This window comes from Schistocerca serialis, chromosome 9 (assembly GCF_023864345.2).
Source record: "Schistocerca serialis cubense isolate TAMUIC-IGC-003099 chromosome 9, iqSchSeri2.2, whole genome shotgun sequence".
In the NCBI taxonomy this organism is placed as follows: domain Eukaryota; kingdom Metazoa; phylum Arthropoda; class Insecta; order Orthoptera; family Acrididae; genus Schistocerca; species Schistocerca serialis.
In genome coordinates, this window is record NC_064646.1 from 158,819,594 (window position 1) to 158,844,636 (window position 25,043).

A 25,043-nucleotide genomic window follows, 5' to 3' on the forward strand; every position below is an offset into this window, starting at 1 on the left:
CTTTCAAACGGAAGAGTAACTCTGTTGTGGAATTTACGTCCTGTGATTCGCTGTACTCCGGTTGGGCGACTCACGTAGTCAGTTGGTATAATGAGTACTTTAGATCAAACTGTGTTTGTTCGGAGATACCAATACTGGCAGACGTAATTTGATTGAAAAAGTATTGGCACGTCGCCAGCGTGGATACATGTCTATTGCCCTGAATTTGGGTTTGGTGGCTACGATAAAAGGTTGCACAACATCCGTGATCACCGAATACTGACGTTAAATTTCTCGCTGTTCTCTTTTCTGCTGCTTCTCGTTACTGTCATGTTTCTTCGATTTACTCTCAGTTCATATTTTGTACTCATTAGATTCTTCAGTTACTGATAGGCGGTTGATAATATTAGTTTTGAACGGAATGGCAACTGGTGAGTAGGCATTGCTGTTTTGGACTTCACATTTTCGGCAGATTGTGATATAATGCATTCCTCCTACATAGAGGAGGAGATACATGCCTATCTTCCTGAATTTGAGTTTGGTGGCTACGATGAAAGGCTGCAGAACATTATTGTGTTTGAAGAATTTGAATGGTCCTTGTAGACATAGTTTGGATCCATATTAATGAAAATTGTTAGGGTCAATGTTATGAATAAACGTGGACTAAGAATTTCGGATTTTTTGTTTTTGGTCATCAGCCTTCTGACTGGTTTGATGCGGCCTACCACGAATTCCTCTTCTGTGCCAAACTCTTCATCTCAGAGCAACACTTGCAACCGACATCCTCAATTATTAGCTGGATGTATTGAAACGCGTACGTCTCATATGTACCAGCGATGGCGAGGCATGACAGAATCTCTGACCAGAGAGTTGTTTATCGTTGCTAGTCTGCGCTTGACCGCGCGTGAGTGCAGTTGTTGTACGTAGCGAGTCGCGAGAGCATGTAGTTCAGTTCCGAGTTGGACGCTGTTGCGTGTTGGACTCAGTTGCGAGAAAGTTGTTGTACGTGGCGAGTCGCGAGAGCATGTAGTTCAGTTCCGAGTTGGACGCTGTTGCGTGTTGGACTCAGTTGCGAGAAAGTTGTTGTACGTAGCGAGTCGCGAGAGCGTGTAGTTGCTTGTTGGACTCTGTCGGAAGTTGTGTGTGTGAGGAGTCGGCGGACGTCGACATGGGTCTCTGGTCACGATTCGGGACGAGGTATATTGTTAAATAAGGTAATGAAGCAGCATTACGCAGATCTGATAATGTAATGTATGTTAATTGTAATTAATTTGTTCAATAAATGCCCCAATAATAATTTTGTTTTCCAAGCAATCGTTTTTAAGAAAACAATCATCCCAATTGAAAAAATATTTCCTATGCTTTTCCTCCCAGAATCAATTTATCAGATTAATTATTGCACAGGGCCTAAGGTCAGCCCAGCTGCCCTTATAAAATTTATCAGGTTCACCTTAACGTTAATTTTGTGAGGACTTAACATTTTTGCACATTCTTATTATCATTGAGTTTTATTACTGTGGGAAGCTAACATTTGGCTCTATTTCATTGTCATAGACTTTTCTTTTATTTCTGCTGGGGGGTTACCTTTAGCACGATGGCCATTTACATTTAAATAATTTCTTTTATTTTCACGGGGAGGTTACAGTATTCCAATCTCTCTCTTCCTCTACAGCTTTTACACTCTACAGCTCTCTCCAGTGACATGGAAGTTATTCTGTGATGTATTAAAAGACGTCCTGCAATCCTGTCCTTTCTTCTTGTCAGTGTTTTCCACATATACCTTTCCTCGCCGGTTCTGCGGAGAACCTCATCATTCCTTACCTTATCAGTCCGCCGAATGTTCAGCATTGTTCCGTAGCGCCACATGTCAAATGCTTCTGTTCTCTTCCTCTCTGGTTTTCCTACACTCCATGTGTAGGAATGCTGTCCTGAAAATATACGTTCTCAGAAATTTCTTCCTCAAATTAATGCCTATTTTGATGCTACTAGACTTCTCTTGGCCAGGAATTCCTTTTGCCAATGATAGTCTACTTTCGATGTCGTCCTTCCTCCGTCCCACATATTTTATTTTTCTGCATAGGTAGCAGAATTCCTTAACTTTATCTAATCCGTGATCACCAATCCAGACGTTAAATTTCTCGCTGTTCTCATTTCTGCTGCTTCTCGTTACTTTCATGTTTCTTCGATTAACTCTCAGTTCATATTTTGTACTCATTAGAGTCTTCAGTTACTGATAGGCGGTTAATAATATCAGTTTTGAACGAAATGGCAACTAGTGAAGAGGCATTGCTGTTTTGGACTTCACATTTTCGGCAGTTTGTGATATAATGCATTGCTTTTACATAAAGGAGGAGATGGATGCGCCATAGTTCCCATCCAACATCGCAACATCGAGGGGTCACGCATTTGTTTATCGTTGGAAGAGGAAGACAGTGCCGAGAAAAATAAGTCATGCAAGTCAATGGCTCGTCGTATGAACTACAGTGCCTGTATTTGGCGGTATGTGTAGATGGCGAACGGAATTTGTTCATACATAAATCCTGAAATTCTGTTGTGGTAAAATAGGGGTTCAGGAGTCATCTGATACGTATGCAAAGACCTTTCCTACGTTATCGCATTATGACATTAGTAGTTCTGACTCCCTGCCCAATGGTGTGGCACTTAGGCAGCAGCTGAGGGCACGTGTATAGGCGAATCCAGATGAAGCACCTCAACGGCGAGATTAGCTGCGACGGCGCATCACAGCCGTTGACAGTACGGAGATCGGGACAGAATGGACGACATCGACAGTATCTCGGATGCCGTCTCCTCGGGCCATGGTTTGCGGCAAACAAAAGTAGGATACAGTAGTGGGGACCAGGCATAGCGCGCCAGACAGCCTTGTTTAGATCGGGTTGTCTGGCCTAGGGATCTGCCGCTGTAGGTAAAGTTCCATGTAGTAACAGGTCGTTCAGGCGCTGTCACTTCCTAACCAGGGAGCCGCTGTGGACCAGGGAGAGTTGCAATCCACCACTCAGAGCGAACAGATTCTGGTGGAAGCTCAACAGTGCCGCACACCCATGAACAACTTCTGTGGCGTCGAAAGTTACGATGCCACAACATAAGTGCACGCTCTCCTAAGTTGGCACTACGGGGGAAGACCACAGCGACCCCTGGCCGACGCTGTGGAGCTCAGAGAGTGCCGTCTTGATTTCGGCCCACTTCATGAAGAGCAGACGGCCTGGACATATCGCTTCTACTAGCGAGTGGGCTAGCTTCATATTGAGGCTTTGTATTAGCTACGTTCAGTTAAAGTTTGGAGAGTAACGAGTATATTTTAGTTTTGAGATTATGCAGAAAAGTCATCCTAACTTCACAGGATTAGACATGGACTACGGCTTCACACCTATGTGCTCAACCTAGCCAAAGTTACGTATGCGTCTGATATTTACTTGTGTTTTTGACTCTATTAAAAATGTTAAAGTTACCTGCAGTAGCGAAGTGCTTCACCTCTCCTGCTCCTACTCGCTTCCTTCACTCTCGGCCTATATTACAGAAGCAGTTCTCAGGAGCAGACCCACGCACCGCCTATACAGGCGGGATACAAAAACTTCTTCTCCCAACCTGCCTTCCCCTATCTCCACCGCAACCATTAAAGCAGCTCAGCTTACCGCAAATGAGACGTAAATGGGTACCGCAGCACAGTGATTAAAGCAGGCCAACTTGGGTTAAAGCTGCTGCACTTGGCAACAGGATACGAATCCAACTAGGGTATCCAGGTAAATGTGTGCGTAGGTAGTTTCACTGCAACTCATTTATCATAAGGATGGGAATAGCGAAATGCACAAACCATACTTGAAGGGACTGAGCAGAAATTAAGAATTGGAGAATATATACCAATCACGAAACAGAGCCAAAGTTCAGCAGGGAAAAAGCTGTTTGTTTATCAGGCAGCTTCAGATAAATCGGCGGCGGACTCGCAATGAAAATTGTGTAAAAAGTAGCTAAGCAATCATTTGAGAACCTCATGATGTTACGACGTGTTTAAAAAAATGGTTCAAATGGCTCTGAGCACTATGCGACTTAACTTCTGAGGTCATCAGTCGCCTCAAACTTAGAACTAATTAAACCTCACTAACCTAAGGACATCACAAACATCCATTCCCGAGGCAGGATTCGAACCTGCGACCGGAGCGGTCGCTCGGATCCAGACTGTAGCGCCTAGAGCCGCACGGCCACTACGGCCGGCACGACGTGTTTAAATTTGACCAACAGTTTCCTCATTGAAGAAATATTTTGAAAGAGGAAAATGACTTAGTAGCTGACAAGTATGTGGAATTGTGTGCTAAGGACTTGAGGCCATTTAGTAGCATATACAAAACACAAGCCGGCCGCTGCGGCCAAGTGGTTCTAGGCGCTTCAGTCCGGAACCGTACGCTGCTACGGTCGCAGGTTCGAGTCCTGCCTCGGGCATGGATGTGTGTGATGTCCTTAGGTTAGTTAGGTTTAAGTAGTTCTAAGCCTAGGGGACTGATGACCTCAGATGTTAAGTCCCATAGTGCTTAGAGCCATTTGAACCATTTGAAGAAAACACGAACACCGTCCGAACAGGGCTTGAAGTCCCAACGGTACCGACCGGCCGCCGTGTCATCCTCAGCCCTTAGGCGTCACCACATACTGAGACGGATAGACCATTTGGTCAGCACACTGCTCTCTCAGCTGTTGCCAGTTTTCCTGACCGATGGTGCCGCTTCTCAATCAGATCTCTCCTCAATTGGTCTCACAAGGGCTGAGTGCGCCCGCTTTCCAACAACATTCGTCAGACCCGGATGGCGTTCCATCCAAGTGCTAGCCAAGCCCGACAGCGTTTAACTCCAGTGATCTGACAGGAGCCGATGTTACCACTGCGGCAACGCCATTGGAATTCAGCAGCATATAGTCTTCCTACGTTTAGGGCAAACATTGACTGAAACAGGGAAAAAATATTGCTCAATGGGCATTAAAAACCACATTCTGGTAATATACAACATAGTGCAAAGAAAGCTTAGTACTGAAGGAAATCTTTTTCCAGGCATGTACTTCTTAAATTAACATAATATGAAAAAGGAACTTCAGGTTTGCTAAAATGCATTTGAGGAATTTAGAGTGAACTATTTTGGCCACTTAAAATGTATTTAGCGTACCCGAAGTACACATACTGGCAAAAATAATTAACATTGGTATAATTGGGGTCATATTTGGCTGGAAAAATAAGGTTACAGAAAAAGAGATTTCCATAATCTTAATGCGTTGGCGTTACAATTAATAGAAATCTTGAAGTTCTTAAGTGTAAAGCATCTCGATTTTCACAAACGGTTCTATTCACTACTTAGAGGTGACCTGATGATGGTTAGAATTGAGAATAGGAAGTACTAGTCGAAAGAAATGCAGTTGAAGAGAAAATGGTTCACATCGAAATAAAGAAAGTAGCCGTAAACACGCCAGAAAGGAAAAAGACAAATAAAGTCTACAATTTTCTGGCCTGCAATGATCCAAAATGAATATACAGGGTGCAGCGAAATTCGCGCACTCGGGCTTCGCAGCGCGACTCCTCACATGCCAACAATAAAAAAATCTCTCTTGCAAAATTTCGGCCGCCGAGTGTATCCGGCGGAAAATGGACGTTAAAGAGTGGCAATCTGGCAATACTGTAACCACATGTGTGGTATTTACCTTTGTCATCACCTATATGTTATGCTGCACAGTTCGTGCAGTTTAGGGTTAGCATGTAGGAGGCCGTGGGTTCGATCCTGGGTTGAGGTGCGTTTTTTTTATTTGCTACTTTCATTCTGACATTTCATACTGTAATATACGTCGTTGCTTAGGTCACATGTATCCTGAATTTACAACATTTTGTAACTCTGAAGGTATCAAATACGCTGTTAGACAAATAAGAAATTGACAGCTGAAAAAAATGACCTGTCATGGGACAGAATAACTACAAAAACAATATCAATTTCGGAATGCTAAAGATGCGTCTGTGCCATGTAATGTGCATTACCCCTCTGACAGATATTGTTCTGCATGATTCATACCGACATCGCTAATTGTGAAATGTTCTGTTCCGAATTATACAGTGTCCCTAACGGAAATAGACGTGATGTTTCTACAATCCCATCGATAGAATAATAATAATAATAATAATAATAATAATAATAATAATACTGCATTGAAATACGTACTACACAGCATGAAGTTACCAGACTCAGTGTCGAAAGGCATGGGACCATGGTGATAAGACATACAAATAATAACCGAGTGTGGACATTATTCGCAGAGCACATTGGTAGTGCTATTGGTAATGTAAGGTACTTACGAAATATATGGACCTGAACGAGGCAAGAATAATAATTGCTACTAATTTCTGGGACCATTGGAGGAGGTTACAAAGAAAACAAGTTCCGTATATATTGAATGAGGTAACTGTGAAATTCGATGATATGAAAAGGGCATCTTTCAAAGCTGACCGGATGTACTCGTCGGACGAAATTTTGTGATAGACATTTTTTTATCACTGCCATGTGAGGAATTGCGCTGCGCAGTCCGAGTCCGCGAATTTCGCTTCACCCTGTATATTTCATTGCGTCTCGTCTTGTGATACTCGGGTAAATAAAGACGTTTCATCACTTCCGAAACTTACTCATAACACTACAACAAAAGCGTACAGAATAAACTACAACGTAGTGTAGCACAGTGAGAAGACGGACTGGGAAACAAGATTCCTTTATAGGAATGAGTGTAGTGTCTGTTGTTTCGAACATCTCAGAGAAGCGAGCATGGACGGAGCGGACAGGGACTACGGGTACGTGGCTCTCGGTGGGTGTGTGGACTGGCCGTGAAACGTGCTGAGACATTCTGCGCAGTGGCGACAACGCTGTATCCCGGAAAATGCAGTGGTTAACGTACCTGCCTCTTAAGCAGGAGATTCCCTGTTCAAATACCGGTTCGGTACACATTTTCACTCGTCGCCGCTGCTGCCGCGTGATGTCCCGATCCAGCTGACAGCAGTAATCCGTTTCCTTTTTCCCCCGCTCCACCTTCAATTTACGTATAGAGATTCCTTTAGCTGGGCTTGGATGGTAGTAAAGCAGCCAGCCAGTTCTGATGATAACATGCGGCAGCTTGCCTGCCTGGCTAACAGGCAAAGCATGGGCTGGTTAAAAGCGGAACGTGTTCGCCTCTGGTGCCGCATGAACTCGGAGCCATTAGCGTAGAGGCAGCAAGATTGTGTGGACGCAGATCGTCAACACTGGGAATGGCCTGCAGTTTATGCGAGACAGCGTTTGGCTGGAGCACCAGATGGTCTTCCATATCCAGAGCATATGGCAGCTGGAACCCAGGAACCTTTCGCGGAATAATGATTTCCATTACAATAACTGCAGGGCTATGCATACGAGTGACCTCTTTCGTTTTGTTGTGCTGACATTTGAGTCTGTGGTGGCATTAGTTTATTGCCAAGTTTTCAGGTTTATGAAACCCAGCGGGGCCGCTGTTGGCCCTATAATGTATGTGCAATGCTGACAGATATTGTTCTGCATGATTCATACCGACATCGCTAATTGTGAAATGTTCTGTTCCGAATTATACAGTGTCCCTAACGGAAATAGACGTGGTGTTTCTACAATCCCATCGATAGAATAATAATAATAATAATAATAATAATGCATTGAAATACATACTACACAGCATGAAGTTACCAGACTCAGTGTTGAAAGGCATGGGACCATGGTGACAAGACATACAAATAGTAACCGAGTCTGGACATTATTCGGAAAGCACATTGGTAGTGCTATTGGTAATGTAAGGTACTTACGAAATATATGGACCTGAACGAGGCAAGAATAATAATTGCTACTAATTTCTGGGACCATTGGAGGAGGTTACAAAGAAAACAAGTTCCGTATATATTGAATGAGGTAACTGTGAAATTCGATGATATGAAAAGGGCATCTTTCAAAGCTGACCGGATGTACTCGTTGGACGAAATTTTGTGACAGACATTTTTTTATCACTGCCAAGTGAGGAGTTGCTCTGCGCAGCCCGAGTCCGCGAATTTCGCTTCACCCTGTATATTTCGTTGCGCCTCGTCTTGTGATACTCGGGTAAATAAAGACGTTTCATCACTTCCGAAACTTACTCATAACACTACAACAAAAGCGTACAGAATAAACTACAACGTAGTGTAGCACAGTGGGAAGACGGACTGGGAAACAAGATTCCTTTACAGGAATGAGTGTAGTGTCTGTTGTTTCGAACATCTCAGAGAAGCGAGCATGGACGGAGTGGACAGGGACTGCAGGTACGTGGCTCTCGGTGGGTGTGTGGACTGGCCGTGAAACGTGCTGAGATAGTCTGCGCAGTGGCGATAACGCTGTATCCCGGAAGATGCAGTGGTTAACGTTCTGCCTCGTAAGCAGGAGATTCCCTGTTCAAATACCGGTTCGGTACACATTTTCACTCGTCGCCGCTGCTGCCGCGTGATGTCCCGATCCAGCTGACAGCAGTAATCCGTTTCCTTTTTCCCCCGCTCCACCTTCAATTTACGTATAGAGATTCCTTTAGCTGGGCTTGGATGGTAGTAAAGCAGCCAGCCGGTTCTGATGATAACATGCGGCAGCTTGCCTGCCTGGCTAACAGGCAAAGCATGGGCTGGTTAAAAGCGGAACGTGTTCGCCTCTGGTGCCGCATGAACTCGGAGCCATTAGCGTAGAGGCAGCAAGATTGTGTGGACGCAGATCGTCAACACTGGGAATGGCCTGCAGTTTATGCAAGACAGCGTTTGGCTGGAGCACCAGACGGTCTTCCATATCCAGAGCATATGGCAGCTGGAACCCAGGAACCTTTCGCGGAATAATGATTTCCATTACAATAACTGCAGGGCTATGCATACGAGTGACCTCTTTCGTTTTGTTGTGCTGATATTTGAGTCTGTGGTGGCATTAGTTTATTGCCAAGTTTTCAGGTTTATGAAACCCAGCGGGGCCGCTGTTGGCCCTATAATGTATGTGCAATGCTGACAGATATTGTTCTGCATGATTCATACCGACATCGCTAATTGTGAAATGTTCTGTTCCGAATTATACAGTGTCCCTAACGGAAATAGACGTGGTGTTTCTACAATCCCATCGATAGAATAATAATAATAATAATAATAATAATGCATTGAAATACATACTACACAGCATGAAGTTACCAGACTCAGTGTTGAAAGGCATGGGACCATGGTGACAAGACATACAAATAGTAACCGAGTCTGGACATTATTCGGAAAGCACATTGGTAGTGCTATTGGTAATGTAAGGTACTTACGAAATATATGGACCTGAACGAGGCAAGAATAATAATTGCTACTAATTTCTGGGACCATTGGAGGAGGTTACAAAGAAAACAAGTTCCGTATATATTGAATGAGGTAACTGTGAAATTCGATGATATGAAAAGGGCATCTTTCAAAGCTGACCGGATGTACTCGTTGGACGAAATTTTGTGACAGACATTTTTTTATCACTGCCAAGTGAGGAGTTGCTCTGCGCAGCCCGAGTCCGCGAATTTCGCTTCACCCTGTATATTTCGTTGCGCCTCGTCTTGTGATACTCGGGTAAATAAAGACGTTTCATCACTTCCGAAACTTACTCATAACACTACAACAAAAGCGTACAGAATAAACTACAACGTAGTGTAGCACAGTGGGAAGACGGACTGGGAAACAAGATTCCTTTACAGGAATGAGTGTAGTGTCTGTTGTTTCGAACATCTCAGAGAAGCGAGCATGGACGGAGTGGACAGGGACTGCAGGTACGTGGCTCTCGGTAGGTGTGTGGACTGGCCGTGAAACGTGCTGAGATAGTCTGCGCAGTGGCGATAACGCTGTATCCCGGAAGATGCAGTGGTTAACGTTCTGCCTCGTAAGCAGGAGATTCCCTGTTCAAATACCGGTTCGGTACACATTTTCACTCGTCGCCGCTGCTGCCGCGTGATGTCCCGATCCAGCTGACAGCAGTAATCCGTTTCCTTTTTCCCCCGCTCCACCTTCAATTTACGTATAGAGATTCCTTTAGCTGGGCTTGGATGGTAGTAAAGCAGCCAGCCGGTTCTGATGATAACATGCGGCAGCTTGCCTGCCTGGCTAACAGGCAAAGCATGGGCTGGTTAAAAGCGGAACGTGTTCGCCTCTGGTGCCGCATGAACTCGGAGCCATTAGCGTAGAGGCAGCAAGATTGTGTGGACGCAGATCGTCAACACTGGGAATGGCCTGCAGTTTATGCGAGACAGCGTTTGGCTGGAGCACCAGACGGTCTTCCATATCCAGAGCATATGGCAGCTGGAACCCAGGAACCTTTCGCGGAATAATGATTTCCGTTACAATAACTGCAGGGCTATGCATAAGAGTGACCTCTTTCGTTTTGTTGTGCTGACATTTGAGTCTGTGGTGGCATTAGTTTATTGCCAAGTTTTCAGGTTTATGAAACCCAGCGGGGCCGCTGTTGGCCCTATAATGTATGTGCAATGCTTAGTATAAGTATATTCCGTTGAGAAATGAAGAATCCAGATTATGGTAAATCAGTGAATTATCTGAGAAACTGTATGTTAGCGATAAGCTTTTAGTGCCTCGGGTTGTCTCTCTATGAGCTTTGAAAACAGATGTACGTATTGAGTGCTTCTTTTGTTAAGTTAATGTCAGTCGGTTGAGGTATTTCTTTAGAGTTGAGCAGCCAAAAACGCATATAACATTCCTTTCTGGTATATTTCACTCGACAGAAGCGAATATCTTCAGAAATTAATTGTCTTGGATTCTTTATTTCTGAATATACTCGCCTTTCTCAAGTGAAGCATATCGATAAAGGAAAGCTAAATGCGACTTGTGGCTCTAAAATTTTAATTCCTAATCGTCGCTCTTCCCTTTGCAGGCGATCCCTTCGCTGGCCTGAGTATTTACAATTGGTTTATATGAATGGGTGGAAACAGTAACGGTATAAGTGACATTTTTTCCAAAACTGAGTTAAGTGCACTTTCGGCCGTGAAACAAGGGATACTTGTCAGTGGCACAAAAATCCAGGTGCCTACTGTTAAAGTCTGCCATCTGTTGGCATGCGGTATAACTACATTTATCGAATCAAAATCGACAGGCAGTGTCAGGACGGTACTAGCAACAACATGGCGGACGCTCCAAAAGATCACGATTTACGCTCTGAATTACTGACGAAATCTCGATGAGAAATGAGTAGCCCTACCTTTCAAGGTATTAAATGTCGTTCAGAAACGACTGATGAAGATTAATCAGACGATGATTCAGTCGCAGACGAAGATTATGGTCATGTTCAAGGTATCTAAAGTTCAAGCATTTTGTGTAACGTCTTAGTGACAACGTAACGTTTTGTTTCGAAATTTTCGATGACTTTTGTGGTCATTAGAAATGTCTTAAACTATTTTTTAGTCTATAAGCACACATCAGACTAGCATAACAACTTCTCCTTACTGTCAATGAAAATTATGTTACACGTGAAAATCACTTTCACGAAAATATTGTCACTTGTACCGGTATGTCACTGAGATGAGGTACGTTAGCATTCCTTTGATTCACCAAAACGACGAGATTATTTTGAGAATTTATTGTATGAAACTGATTTTTATATAGATCTTTGCTTTATATCGATGCTTCAATGGTATATTTCCTTTTCTATCCTGATACATCATCTTCCAATGAAAACGAAGATCATAGCAAGTCAGAAAAAAACCCTAACAATAAAAAAAATACATAATACGGTTGAAAAGTCGTGCGTAGGAGCCCCACATTAAGAAACTCAAGAAAAAAATTGTTTCAAAAAAGAGAAAAAGCAACGTGGAGTCATGGAAACTGAAAAAAAAGAAAATGCCTAAGAAACTTGGGACAAGAATATAAGTCTACAACAGGAAAAATTATGCATGCAAGAGTCATCCAGCTATTTCAACATATCTGCCGATATGAATGCAGAACTTTCACAGAAGAAAGGCGAAGAACTATGAGTTTTGGAAAACTGTTCCTAGCAAAAATAAATGTCCTTCATAGTAAAATGTGTTTCAACTGCGAAACCAAGAGATCCAAAACAAAACTTCAAAACGTCAAAAACCTAAAGTACTGTCATTGTCCTGGGTGGTAATCGAGTTTGTAAGGAGTTCTTTCTGAAGACGTTAACTATAAGCAATTGACGGTTTACCACAGCTCCATTATACAAACCAAGAGTGTAAGACCTATCTCCGGTTGATGAACGTGATAAACATGCTCCTGGAAATGAAGTACTAGAAGATCGCCTCACTACCGTAAGGAATCACATAAAAAGCTTTCCTCATTACGCAAGCCACAATTCTCGTAAACATAATCCTCGCCGGAAATACCTGTCGCAGAATTATCTGTCTCAAAAATGTATATGCTTTCTACTAAGAAGTGTGAGGAAGAAAACATTTTGCCAGTGAAGGCCTATATTTACCGTAAAGTGTTCAATTCAGAATTTGATCAATCATTTTATAAGCTAAGGAGTGACACCTGCAATACTTGTGACCGGTTAGAAAATTTAATCAATACACAGGTAGATACCAGTAAACTTAAGAATCTGAAGCTGGAGAAAGAGCTTCACCTAAGGAAAGTTGAGCAAGCAAGAGTCGCTGAGAAAGGAGATATACAGAAATCAAAAGAAGGCTCAATACATGGAGAAAATATTGCCAACTCCAATATTAACAACGATGTTATTTACTGCAAGAGACAGCTTTGGACATTTAATCGTGGAATACAGAACTGTAGAACAGATCATGCTTTCATGTATGTGTGGTCTAAAAAAATTGCCTCACGGGGACCTTCAGAAATTGGTTCTTGCTTACTGAAGTATGTAAAATCATTGCCATCTGATATTAAACATGTTACTGCCTACAGTGTTAGTTGCGGCGGGCAAAACAGAAATCAAATAATAGCCCGATTTTGGCTCTATATGTTGCTCTACGGAAGCAATTGCAAAACTTCTCATCAACAGAAAAATAGACACTAAGAAGCAAAAGGCTAACTGGTTGACACTGAGATGGATGCAATACAGACAAGCTGAACCAAAAGCTTTCTTCATCAAAGAGACATTGAATGAAGACATACAATTTCGAAAAGTAAATCTTGCACGTCCATGTAGGTCTGGAACACTATCGGAAGAACTTCCACTGCTACGACATGGACCAGATTTTTAAACCAAGCAGAAACTGAAGACTTGACGTCGATGTTACAGTTTATTCCTCCAGTGTACCAAAACTTTTATAAGAATCTAATACCGATTCAGAGCTCACCAGAAAACCAACCAGGACGTCGTGGTCGCCCTTGAGGTCGTTCTGGTGGTCGTGGCAGAGGTCAGCGTCATCTTTCACACTTTCCACAGTACGATGTACAGTCAAGTGATGAGGAATGCTACCCTGATAACTGTGACAGTGCTGAAGTGAAAGGAAGCGAGTAAGAGGAAAGAGTTTATTCTTTAAAGGCATAGTGATACTAACGACATTTTATGAAGAATTTTGAAACCATAATGGTACAAGTGAACTTTATGGATACTTTGAACTATGACGCCACCAAGGACCTTCAGATACTAATCGTATATATGTCACTCTAGTGTAAAAACTGATAAAAAACTTTTGTTTCATTTTGTATAACCTATGACTTTATATAAACACCAAAATGTTTAAGGTCGTTTTTCCCACAATAAACTGTATGCTACTTATACCATAATGTTTTTCACCCAGTCATATATCTGTAAAGCTTTTGAAACTGTTTTAACTGGTGTCTTCTTAAGGATTTACTATTATAATGAGCAACTTTTTATTTTTCTGAATTTTTGTGTTGTTATTTCAGTAGTTGTTAGCTGAATTATTGAACGCGAATTTCTGGTTTGTTTCGTCTTAAGCATGCGCCCTGGTAATTAAATTACGTTTGGTTAAAAGTCCACACGCGCACAAATCAAACCCAAACTCCACTATTATCGGAAGCCTGCACCACACCGTGGAGGAATGACCCCTCATTTTTTCTCAAGGAAGTAACTAGAGAAGGTAGTGATCAACTGCCTATTGGCTTCTGTCTCGGGTTCTTCGGCCGACGTTCATCTAATGATTTTACTGACGTTTCGCCAGCGCGACTGGCTGGCATTATCAAAGCTTCATCCTCCATTGCCGGTGGTGAACTGGAGCGGAGCTTGCGGCCGCAGACTATATGTACCTGGCGCGCCAATGTCCGAGGGCTTCTCCGCAGTCATTTCCGGTGCGGTTCTCCTCTTGCTACCTGCGACGGTCGTTCGCTGCACTACGTGAAGCCAGGATCCGTTTACCTTAAGGCTTTCCTCTTTCTTGTTGAAACTGTTCTGGTGTTTTTGTATTTCTACAGCTTCTCTGAACAAGCGCGTGTGATAGTGCTTCTCTACAGCCAGAACTTCCGTGTTGGCGAATTTTATTACGTGGTCGGTCTCACTCAGTGCGTGCTCTGCCAAGGCCGATTTCTCCACCTGTCCCAACCTGCAATGTCACTTGTGTTCTTTGATCCCGGTGTTAATTGATCGTCCAGTCATTCCGACATAAAATTTCCCTCATGTGCATGATATACGGTACATTCCCGACATTGCAAGTGGGTCCCTTTTCTCCTTCGCTGATCTAAGACACTCTTTGATCTTCCTTGTTGGTTTGAAAATCGTCTTTACGCGATGTTTTCGCCATATACGGCCGATTCTGCCACTCACTCTGGGAATGTATGGCAGAAAGGCCGTACCCGACATTTCTTTTTCTGATTCCTTACTTCGCCGAGTGTTTGGCTCTGTTACACTTGTAATAAGATTTGTAGAGTACCCATTGCTCCTCAGAACACTTTACAGGAGTTGCATTTCTCGTCTGAGGTGCTGCGGCTCATATATGTGTCGGTCTTCCCCAGGTGTGGCTGGAGCAAAGAGGCCAAGTGTTTTGCCAGTTTATACGTCGGTGAGCCAGGAGCGCTAACGATCGGTCTCAGTGGAACGTTGTTCTTATGGAGCTTGGGTAATCCATACAGCCGAGGTGGTAGGGCTTTTGTGTTGCGCAGGTTTCCCTGTATGTCAGCCGTTAGTGAAGACGCCTTGATTAATCGATCTTTATTCCGTGTGATACGCTGCGTCCGATCTGCGCTTAGTTTTCGGTACGTCGTCGGATCTAATAGATCTCGGATCCTTTGCTCACAATCTTCGGTCTTCATTACGATGGTCGCATTCCCCTTATCGACAGCCAGCACCAATATATTCTTGTCGGCGTTGAGATTCTTAATGGCTTGTACCTCTTCTTTCTTCAGGTTGCAAGCTGGTGTTTTTGCTCGGCGCAGTATCCTGGCTGTTTCAGTGCGTATTTCCTCTGCCCTTTCACATGGAAGGGTCCAAATGGCTATTTCGGTGTAGGCAATGATGTCCTCCATAGGTATAGTTCTCGGGATGAACTTTTTGAAGAACAGATACTTCCTCTTCGATCAATTGTCGTTCAGTGAGGTTGACCACAGAAGCCCTGCTACCTCGGCTGTATGGATTACCGAAGATCCATAAGAAGTTCCACTGAGACTGTTCGTTAGCGCTCCTGCCTCACCGACATATAAACTGGCAAAACACTTGGCCTCTCTGCTCCAGCCACACGTGGGGAAGACCGACACATACATAAAGGACTCAGGACATTTCATTGAGAAGTTGAAGAAACTGAAACTTGCACCAAACGACATCCTGGTCAGCTTTGATGTTGTTTCGTTGTTTACGAAAGTGTCACGCAGTGACGCTTTGGAGCATCGGTTCCATTTTCCCACAAGACATCAAAAAGGTCTTCCATGCATGTCTCACCACGAGTTATTTAGCGCGGAATCGCAATTTCTACGAACAGATGGAAAGCGTCGCCATGGGTAGTCCTCTTAGTCTAGTGGTGGCCAACTTCTTCATGGAACAATTCGAAGCACAGGCACTGGACTTTGCGCCTTGCAAAACTAAGTTGTGGTACAGCTACGTCGATGATACTTTCGTGGTGTGGAGTCATGGTGAAGAATAGCTTGGTAACTTCCTAAGACCCTTGAACAGCTTCCATGACAACATGACATTTATCATAGAAGTAGAAAAGGACAAGAAACTGCCATTTCTAGATGTGCTGGTCACAAGGGAAGGCGAAAAGCAGGGACACAGCGTGTATCGAAAACCAACACACACGGACCGATACCTGCACAAACTATCAAACCACCACCCGAGCCAGAAAAGAGGCATGTTTAATACGCTCGTAACGAGAGCAGGACGGATATGTGAGCCGCAGCACCTCAGACGAGAAATGCAACACCTAGAAAGTGTCCTGAGGAGCAATGGATACTCCACAAATTATATTAGAAATGTAATAGAGCCAGACACTCGGCGAAGTAAGGAATCAGAAAAAGAAATGTTGGGTACGGCCTTTCTGCCATACATTCCCAGAGTGACGGACAGAATCGGCCGTATATTGCGAAAACATGGCGTAAAGACGATTTCCAAACCGACAAGGAAGATCAAAGAGTGTCTTAGATCAGCGAAGGTGAAAAGGGACCCACTTGCAATGTCGGGAATGTACCGTATATCATGCACATGCGGGAAATTTTATGTCGGAATGACTGGACGATCAATTAACACCAGGATCAAACAGCACAAGCGACAGTGCAGGTTGGGGCAGGTGGAGAAATCGGCCTTGGCAGAGCACGCACTGAGTGAGACCGACCACGTAATAAAATTCGCCGACAAGGAAGTTCTGGCTGTAGAGAAGCACTATCACACGCGCTTGTTCAGAGAAGCTGTAGAAATACAAAAACACCAGAACAGTTTCAACAAGAAAGAGGAAAGCCTTAAGGTAAACGGACCCTGGCTTCACGAACTGCAGCGAACGACCGTCGCAGGTAGCAAGAGGAGAACCGCACCGGAAATGACCGCGGAGGAGCCCTCGGACGTTGGCGCGCCAGGTACATATAGTCTGCGGCCGCGAGCTCAGCTCGGCTCCGGCGCCAGTAGCGCTCGGTGGATCGGCGGAAGGTTGAGCTTGCTCCCTTTCGTCGAAAAGCCGCGTAGCTCGCGGGGAAGCTCAATTGTCGTAAGAGTCACTGACTCACAGTAACCCGTAACTTCGGTTACAAACTTAGCGAGACTATCTCGTTCTGTGTTAGGGTTGATCAGTGCCAGGGGCCCGTTCACGTCGGACCACCCCGCGTACTGTAGGCCACTTCTCTTCCTCCGCACCTCCTTTAGGTGCCGCGCCACTGCACCAACGGCGCACGCTAGGCCGTAGGGCATGCCCACTCTTCTGTAGGACCTACTTGTTAGCCTTTTCTTTCCAGAAAAAGCATAACTGTCGTGCCCACCCACACCAAATAAAGCTCCTGTAAACACTAAGATGGCAGATTCCGCCGGTGTTTCCCCGTCCTAACCCGCAGCAAGGCTGCAGCTAAAGAGGCGCGAGAGTCGGCTGTTCCCGTCGACGTCAGCGTCCCGCTTGCCGCCGTTGAGGAGGTGTAGGCCAACAAGGACCGGCAGATCGCTGCGCAAGTGCAGGAACTGCTGATCCATCGTCGACTGATAACCGACCTCTGAGGCCCAAGTGAGTCCTCCACGCGGACAAGTACCCTCCACATAACGCTACATTCACCTGCAACTGGTGACTCATGCACTACTGTCCCACTGCGGCAGCTGACTCCAACGGCGGAACCGGCAGCTGTAGATGCGGACACAGAACAACACTACACTGGGCCCTGGTAGGTGGAGGGCCCACGACACAAATAGAGAAACACCACGCAAATAAGCGAGCAACCACACTCGCAAGGTAGCCGAAAGGCACTGCTACCTACACCAAAACCCGCACTTCCGGTTAGGAACACCAACACAACAACAAACACGACCCGACCTGTGGTCAGCAACACCACACAAGTACCAACCGCAGCTATGCCCGCACAACAGAAGACTGGTTTTCCCCCAGTCGTAATATAGAACTACGGGGACCTCAGCGTCCTCAACACAACATTCGCGGAAAGGCACTCACCTTGGACGCTACACACGAAGTACTCTGGGGATAGGTCCTCACTGTACGTATCAACTAACAATAAATATAAAGATCTCCTTATCTTCCTCAAAGAAAAGGGGATCGAACATTATACGTACAGGACCGCTGAAGAACGGACACAGCAGTACGTGGTAAAGGGAGTGGACCCCAGTACCCCAAACAGCACAGTACAAGCCGCGCTCAACTTCCTTGGATTCGACTGCAAAAGTGCTTCCAGGATGACAGGCTTCCGCTCCCACCATCGTCTACCACACTACCTGGTCGAGATGGCCGACATGGCCGCCTCCCGCGGCCTTCTGCAGATAAAAAGCCTTCTGCGGATGGACGTTAGGGTAGAGATATACGAACCGCCACAGGTCCCACAACAATGTAACACCTGCCAGCGGTTCGGTCATTCGGCCCTCCGCTGCGGCCTGGCACCCCGTTGCCGCGGATGCGCTGGCAAACACGCATCCAACGCATGTACACTAATACACGAAAACATACGCCGTTGCGCCAACAGTGGCCAAGGCCATGCCGCCAACTACAGGGGCTGCAGCGTATACAGAGAGGCGCAGAGGCGCAAAAATCAACAGTCGAAGCCACCCAACGTCATAACACATCCAAGGCCTGCACCAAACCCTGTCAGGAACAGAGTGTCGTTCGCCATGGCTACACGCCATGGAGGAGCGGAGCAGGTCGCGGAACGTCTGCGCCCAGCACACGCACCTAACTCAACGGCTGCGACAACAACACAGTCGTCTCAGCCAACACACAACACTACAACCACACCGATACCAACACCAGCTCCCAAAAACAACACGACCCCGCCCCCTGAAGCCACAGCCGCGAACCTACACACGACACACAGGAAAACATACTCACACAAGGAACCCCAGTACCAAAAACCCAGAGAAGGCGTAGGCGAACACGTGGAAACAGGAGCGGGAACACACGTGCACCACAACAAAGTACCCAGCGACAACAAAATACTGACACACAGACACACAGTCAGCAAGCCAGCGACACCAGCACACACACTACTCCACCCCCCACCACGTCTAACACACAGGCACCTCAAAATGTTCCACGTAACAACAATACAAGCGCCAGCCCACACATAACGCCAAAACCCGCACCAGCGGCCGCCAACACCACAACCGAGCCACAGGCCGACACACACAACACCAACACAACATTTGAGGGTTTATTGGAAACAATATTGCCCCATCACACGACCGCTCAGGTCTTTAACAAGATCATGGCGGCCGTCGCCACACTCTCCACACGGCTCTCGACTGCTGAACCTGGGCAGTACTGGGCCGCCATGCAAACAGCGCTCACCACACTGCTTACACCCATACATGGATAACACGCCACACCCCGCCCCCATCGCAAACAACCAGACACTGACACAGATCCTGTTCTGGAATGCAGACGGGATCAACAACAAAGGGGCGGAATTTGCCGCGCTCATGGAGCGTAAGGGTATCCTTATCGCACTATTGAGCGAAACTAAGCTCAAACCACGCAACCAACTAAACTTCACCGGCTACTGCGTCTATCGTACCGACCGACCGGACGGCTCCGGTCACGGCGGAACAGCCATCATCATACACAAAGACACAGAACACACAAACATAGTGCTCCCTGAAGTTGAAAAACTAGAGGCAACCGCCGTCAGGGTCATGTTCAACGGAGCCTACACTACACTGGTGTCAGTATACAACACACCTAAAAACATTAAAACACGCGACATCAGCACAATACTCAACATATCACCGCGCGTAACAGCCACTGGAGATCTTAACGCAAGACAACCGGACTGGAACTCACGAATACGAAACTCCAACGGCAAGAAACTATAGCAACACGCACTAGGACGAAACTACATCACACTAGCGCCGATCGAACCGACGCACATTCCCTACCGGAGGGGACACAGGCCAGACGTGTTAGACATGGCCCTCATCAAGAGCATAACAACGACACTCAACGTTGCTGTTGAAAACGATCTGCCCTCAAATCACCAACCCGTTATACTGTACACTGAAGAAACACTGCAGCACATGGAACAACGCAGGATGTTAGACTACAGGCGCACGAATTGGACCCAGTTCAAGGAAACGCTTGACAGTTGCATCCCACCCATCCACGCGATTAACGAGACAGCCCAAATTGACGAGGCAGTCGAAACCCTCACCGGCGCCGTCCAGGACGCAATAGCCGACACCATACCAATCCGCACGCCACAACAACACAGTGCTGCCCTGCCCCAGGAAATCCTGGGCCTAATCTCAATGAGAAACCGCCGCAGGAGACACTGGCAGCGTATCAGGCGCCAGCACTTCAAACAGCACATTAACAGGCTCCAGGGTATAATCCGGGAAAAAATACAAACATTCAAGACACAACAGTGGGACCAGAAACTCGAAGGGCTGGACACCACGCGACCTGGCGTGTGGCAGCTAGCCCGACACTTCACCAGGGAGAAACTGTACACCCCCACGTTACAAGGGCCTGACGGACCAGCATATTCTGCGGAAGAAAAAGCGGAACTGATGGCCCTCACACTCGCAGCGTAATTCACACTGAACCTGGATCCCTCAGACCCAGCGTTCACACTTGCTACGGACCAGGAGGTCACACGCATCTTGGCCCAACCAGCGCGCAACAACATCCGACAAGCTAGTACAGCAGAAGTCAAATGGGCCATCATGCGTACCACCGCTAGGAAGGCCCCTGGTCACGATGGCATTCAAAACCGTGTCCTCCAGGAGTTCACGGACAAAGCTGTAGACTACCTAACACACATCACGAATGCCATATTCAAGCACCAACACTTCCCCGCCTTTTGGAAGACGGCCAAGGTCCTGATGTTCAGGAAGCCGGGGAAAGACCACTCCCTCCCACAAAATTACCGACCCATCAGTCTGCTTAGCGCGCTCAGCAAGATCGTTGAGAAGATAATATTAAAACGACTCACTAGGCACTGCATCACAAACGACACCCTGAGACCGGAGCAATTCGGTTTCAGGAATCACCACTCAACAACACAACAACTCCTCCGCGTCGTTGAATACGTAACACACGGATACAACACAAACAAGGCAACTGGGGCGGTGTTCCTGGACATCGAAAAGGCTTTCGATCGTCTATGGCACAACGGCCTAATACGCAAACTTAGCGACGCAGGGTTCCCCGACGGGCTCGTACGTCTCATACACTCATATCTCACGGACAGGAGTTTCAACACCGACGTGCAGGGCAAACAATCGACACGACATGGTATACAGGCAGGAGTGCCCCAAGGAAGTATCCTAGGACCCTTACTGTTTAACCTCTACATTAACGACCTCCCAGCTACACATAACACGACGGTAGCAATCTACACGGATGACATTGCCATCCTTGCGCAAGATTGGAAGCCGTCTAACAATAACTCACGACTACAGACTGCAGTCAGAAGGCGGAGCCTTGGCTGATGAAATGGCGTGTTAGAGTAAACGTCGACAAGTGCGAGGCCGTTCTGTTCACTAGAAGACCGAAGCAACTGCGCAAACATCAGCACTGCAACCCAATAACACTACACACACGCCCAATACGTTTCCGCGAGAAGGTCAAATACCTCGGTGTCTCGCTGGACAGGAAACTACTCTGGGGGGGACCACATTCAACACGTGACCAACAAAGCTAACGCGAGGCTCAAGCAACTCTACCCTATGCTTAACAGGCGTAGCACACTGAACAGGAGGGTGTCTAGGTCCATGTACATGACACTTATTAGACCCCTGATCACGTACGCAGCCCCTGTCTGGGGATACGCTGCGCCAACTCGCCTGCGCCGTCTGCAGCTCATACAGAACAAAGTACTCAAAATCATAAGCAACGCTCCGCGCTACACACGCATCGCGGACCTTCACCGGGAATACCGGCTAGATACTATCTTGCAGGTATTCCAAAAACTCTCCACACGACTGTACAATAACACGAGACACTCGTGCAACCCGTTTATCCTTTCTCTGGGTAACTACGACCACAACCACAGATAGAAGCATAACAGACCAAAGACATTACTGGCTAGGAAATAAACATCTATGGTCCATAGAACGCTAACACGACAGTACTGGCGAGCCCCTGCAACACAGTTATTACTGGAAACCCAGATGTGCGACTAGCCGAAAAACAGGCAACCGCAGGGAAACCGTACTGTACACAGCACGCAAACCAGCCACACACACCCCCTACACCGTCTGTGAGCCGATCTATGACCGATCGCCAACTAACCTACAACGACCTTGAACTGTTGCAGGGACGCAGCAACTGCAGCAAGCGCCGCAACGAGCTCCAACAACGACAAAGGTAACGATGCACGATACCTCGAACTAACACAACCACACCTTGCATGCACTGTCGCAGATAGCAAGCCGCTACTGCCCTTACTACCCGTCCTACCGTCGCAGAGGTTTTTTTCCCTTGGCTCTTGCCTTGGCACTTTTTTTCCTCTGCCCTTACAATCGCTACCCTTCAATCGTTTTCGACCACTTCTATCTCCTGATGAACCATGTTAATGAGTAATCTTACCCAGACGCAGGACAACATCACAGCCCGCATCCTGTGACGCCTGATTCAAAAACTAACATGTTTACGGAGGTGACAGTAGAACTTTTGGTTTGGTCACCACGTTGGTGTGGGCGTGGATGGTCCCATCCTTTATTAAAAAAAAAAAAAAAAAAAAAAAAAAAAAAAAAAAAAAAAAAAAAAAAAAAAAAGGGCTCGGCGCCAGTTCACCACCGGCAGTGGAGGATGAAGCTTTGCTGGCGAAACGTCAGTAAAATCATTAGATGAACGTCGGCCGAAGAACCCGAGACACAAGCCAATAGGCAGTTTGTCAGCAATTGACCACGAAAGTCTTACACTTTTGTAAGGTAGTTATGTTAGGCACTGGGGCTAGACCTTACAACTCACATCATAGGGCCAGCCGGTGTGGCCGAGCGGTTCTAGGCACTTCAGTCTGGAACCGCGCGATCGCTACGGTCGCAGGTTCGAATCCTGCCTCGGTCATGGATGTGTGTGATGTCCTTAGGTTAGTTAGGTTTAAGTAGTTCTAAGTTCTAGGGGACTGATGACCTCAGATGTTGAGTCCAATAGTGCTCAGAGTCGTTTGAGCCATTTTTTTTCACTTCATAGGTGGTACATTTGGTTTAGATTGGAACATAGGGCAGCACGTGTCAAGAATGTTATTGTCCTCGGACCATTGTCAAAGATGCTGCTTCATAACAGGGTCATGCTGAACTGTTCTTATTATGTACACAGTATGCAAAGCTATAAAATGTGTTCATATTCTTCGGCATGTAACGTTTTCTTAAGGGCAGTAAGTAGGTAATATCCTAACCACGAGAAACCGGCCCCATGCCGTAGCACGATTTTCTCTGCATTTCACTGTTGTCATATGCGAAACCTGAATCCTGCCACGGGGTTGCCACAGGGTATATATTGTGATCCCTCACTCCAAATTACTAGTGTCCAGTCTTCCACGGTCCGGGACCATCACTCTTTACGCGAGCTCAAATGTTGCTTAGCATGGAATACAGGAATGTGCGTCCTGTGAGGAGGTCCTCGACCATTGTAAATGGTCCAAATGGCTCTGAACACTATGGGACTTAACAGCTGAGGACATCAGTCCCCTAGAACTTAGAACCACCTAAACCTAACTAATCTAAGGATATCACACACATCCATGCCAGAGACAGGATTCGAACCTGCGACCGTAGCGATAGAGCGGTTCCAGACTGAAGCTCCTAAAACCGTTCGGCCACTCCGGCCGGCCGACCATTGTACCCCATTCTTTTTAACTGCCTACGCGGCGCAGCCATTGTGCTACCTGGTGTCAGGGTGGAGACTGTGCACGTGTGGACTCTAAACTGAATGTAATTTAATTTTATTACCAGAGCGCATGCATGAGACGAAAACAAGCCAGGAGTTCGCGTTAATAACTCAGCTGACGGAAGAAGTGATACAGTAACACAAAAATTCAGGAAAATAGGACTTCAGAAATCACGGGTGATTACTTCCGCTCTTTTCATGCGATCTCTTGTAACTGCCATCCTCATAGGTCGAGTGCCCCTGTCCGTTAGCACCTGAGGTAGGCCTGGTATCAACTGTGGCTATTCCTTCGTGTTTCCACTTCAGAATCACATCACCGTCGCCGTGGGCAGCCTTACAAGGGATAAAACGTCTCTGATGTATTTGTTGCTTTGGTGATATCCAATATTTAGTTCTCGCTCAATGTCACAAGGCTTTCCTGGTGGAAATATTCTGCTGTTACTGCTTCGTTACTGATATTTCCCACCTCCTTTTATACTGGCCGTTTAGGTTGTCTATAATTTTCCTACATCGCTTAGGGCAACTGCCCAGATGGTTCCGTTGAAAGGCCACGGCCGAATACCTTCCTCATCCTTCTTAAACCCTGTATATGCCCCGTCTCTAATGACCTTGTCGTCGACGGGAGGTAAAACATTGCTCTTCCTTCCTTCTTCCTTTACATTGCGGTGACAAACGTCATCGGATAGCGACATGTACATATACTGTTGGTCGTAGCATCGCGTACCGAAGGTATAAAAGGGCACAGTATTTCCACATGGAACTTCCCACGAACTTTTGAGTCCATGTCACGTCGAGTTGCTGCACTACGCCTGGCAAAAGGACGTCCGACACGGTGTTAGGAGGTATCCCAGAATTTTGTCGCCTCATTTTATAATGACAGCTCCACTGCCCGTGTCAACTAAGCCTCAGTTCCACATTACATAGGTGTTTCGGGATATTTCTGATCTGATAGTGTACCTATTTCGAATCACAGCAGATACAAACCGTTTGAATGAAGCAGCTTGCTACATAGGTATATTAAGCGACTTCACTAACAATCTCAAATACTGACCCGTCTTACCACATTTTAATGCTTCGTTATTACTCTGAAGAAACGCAAAGAACACAATTATTTGTTATCTGTGCGT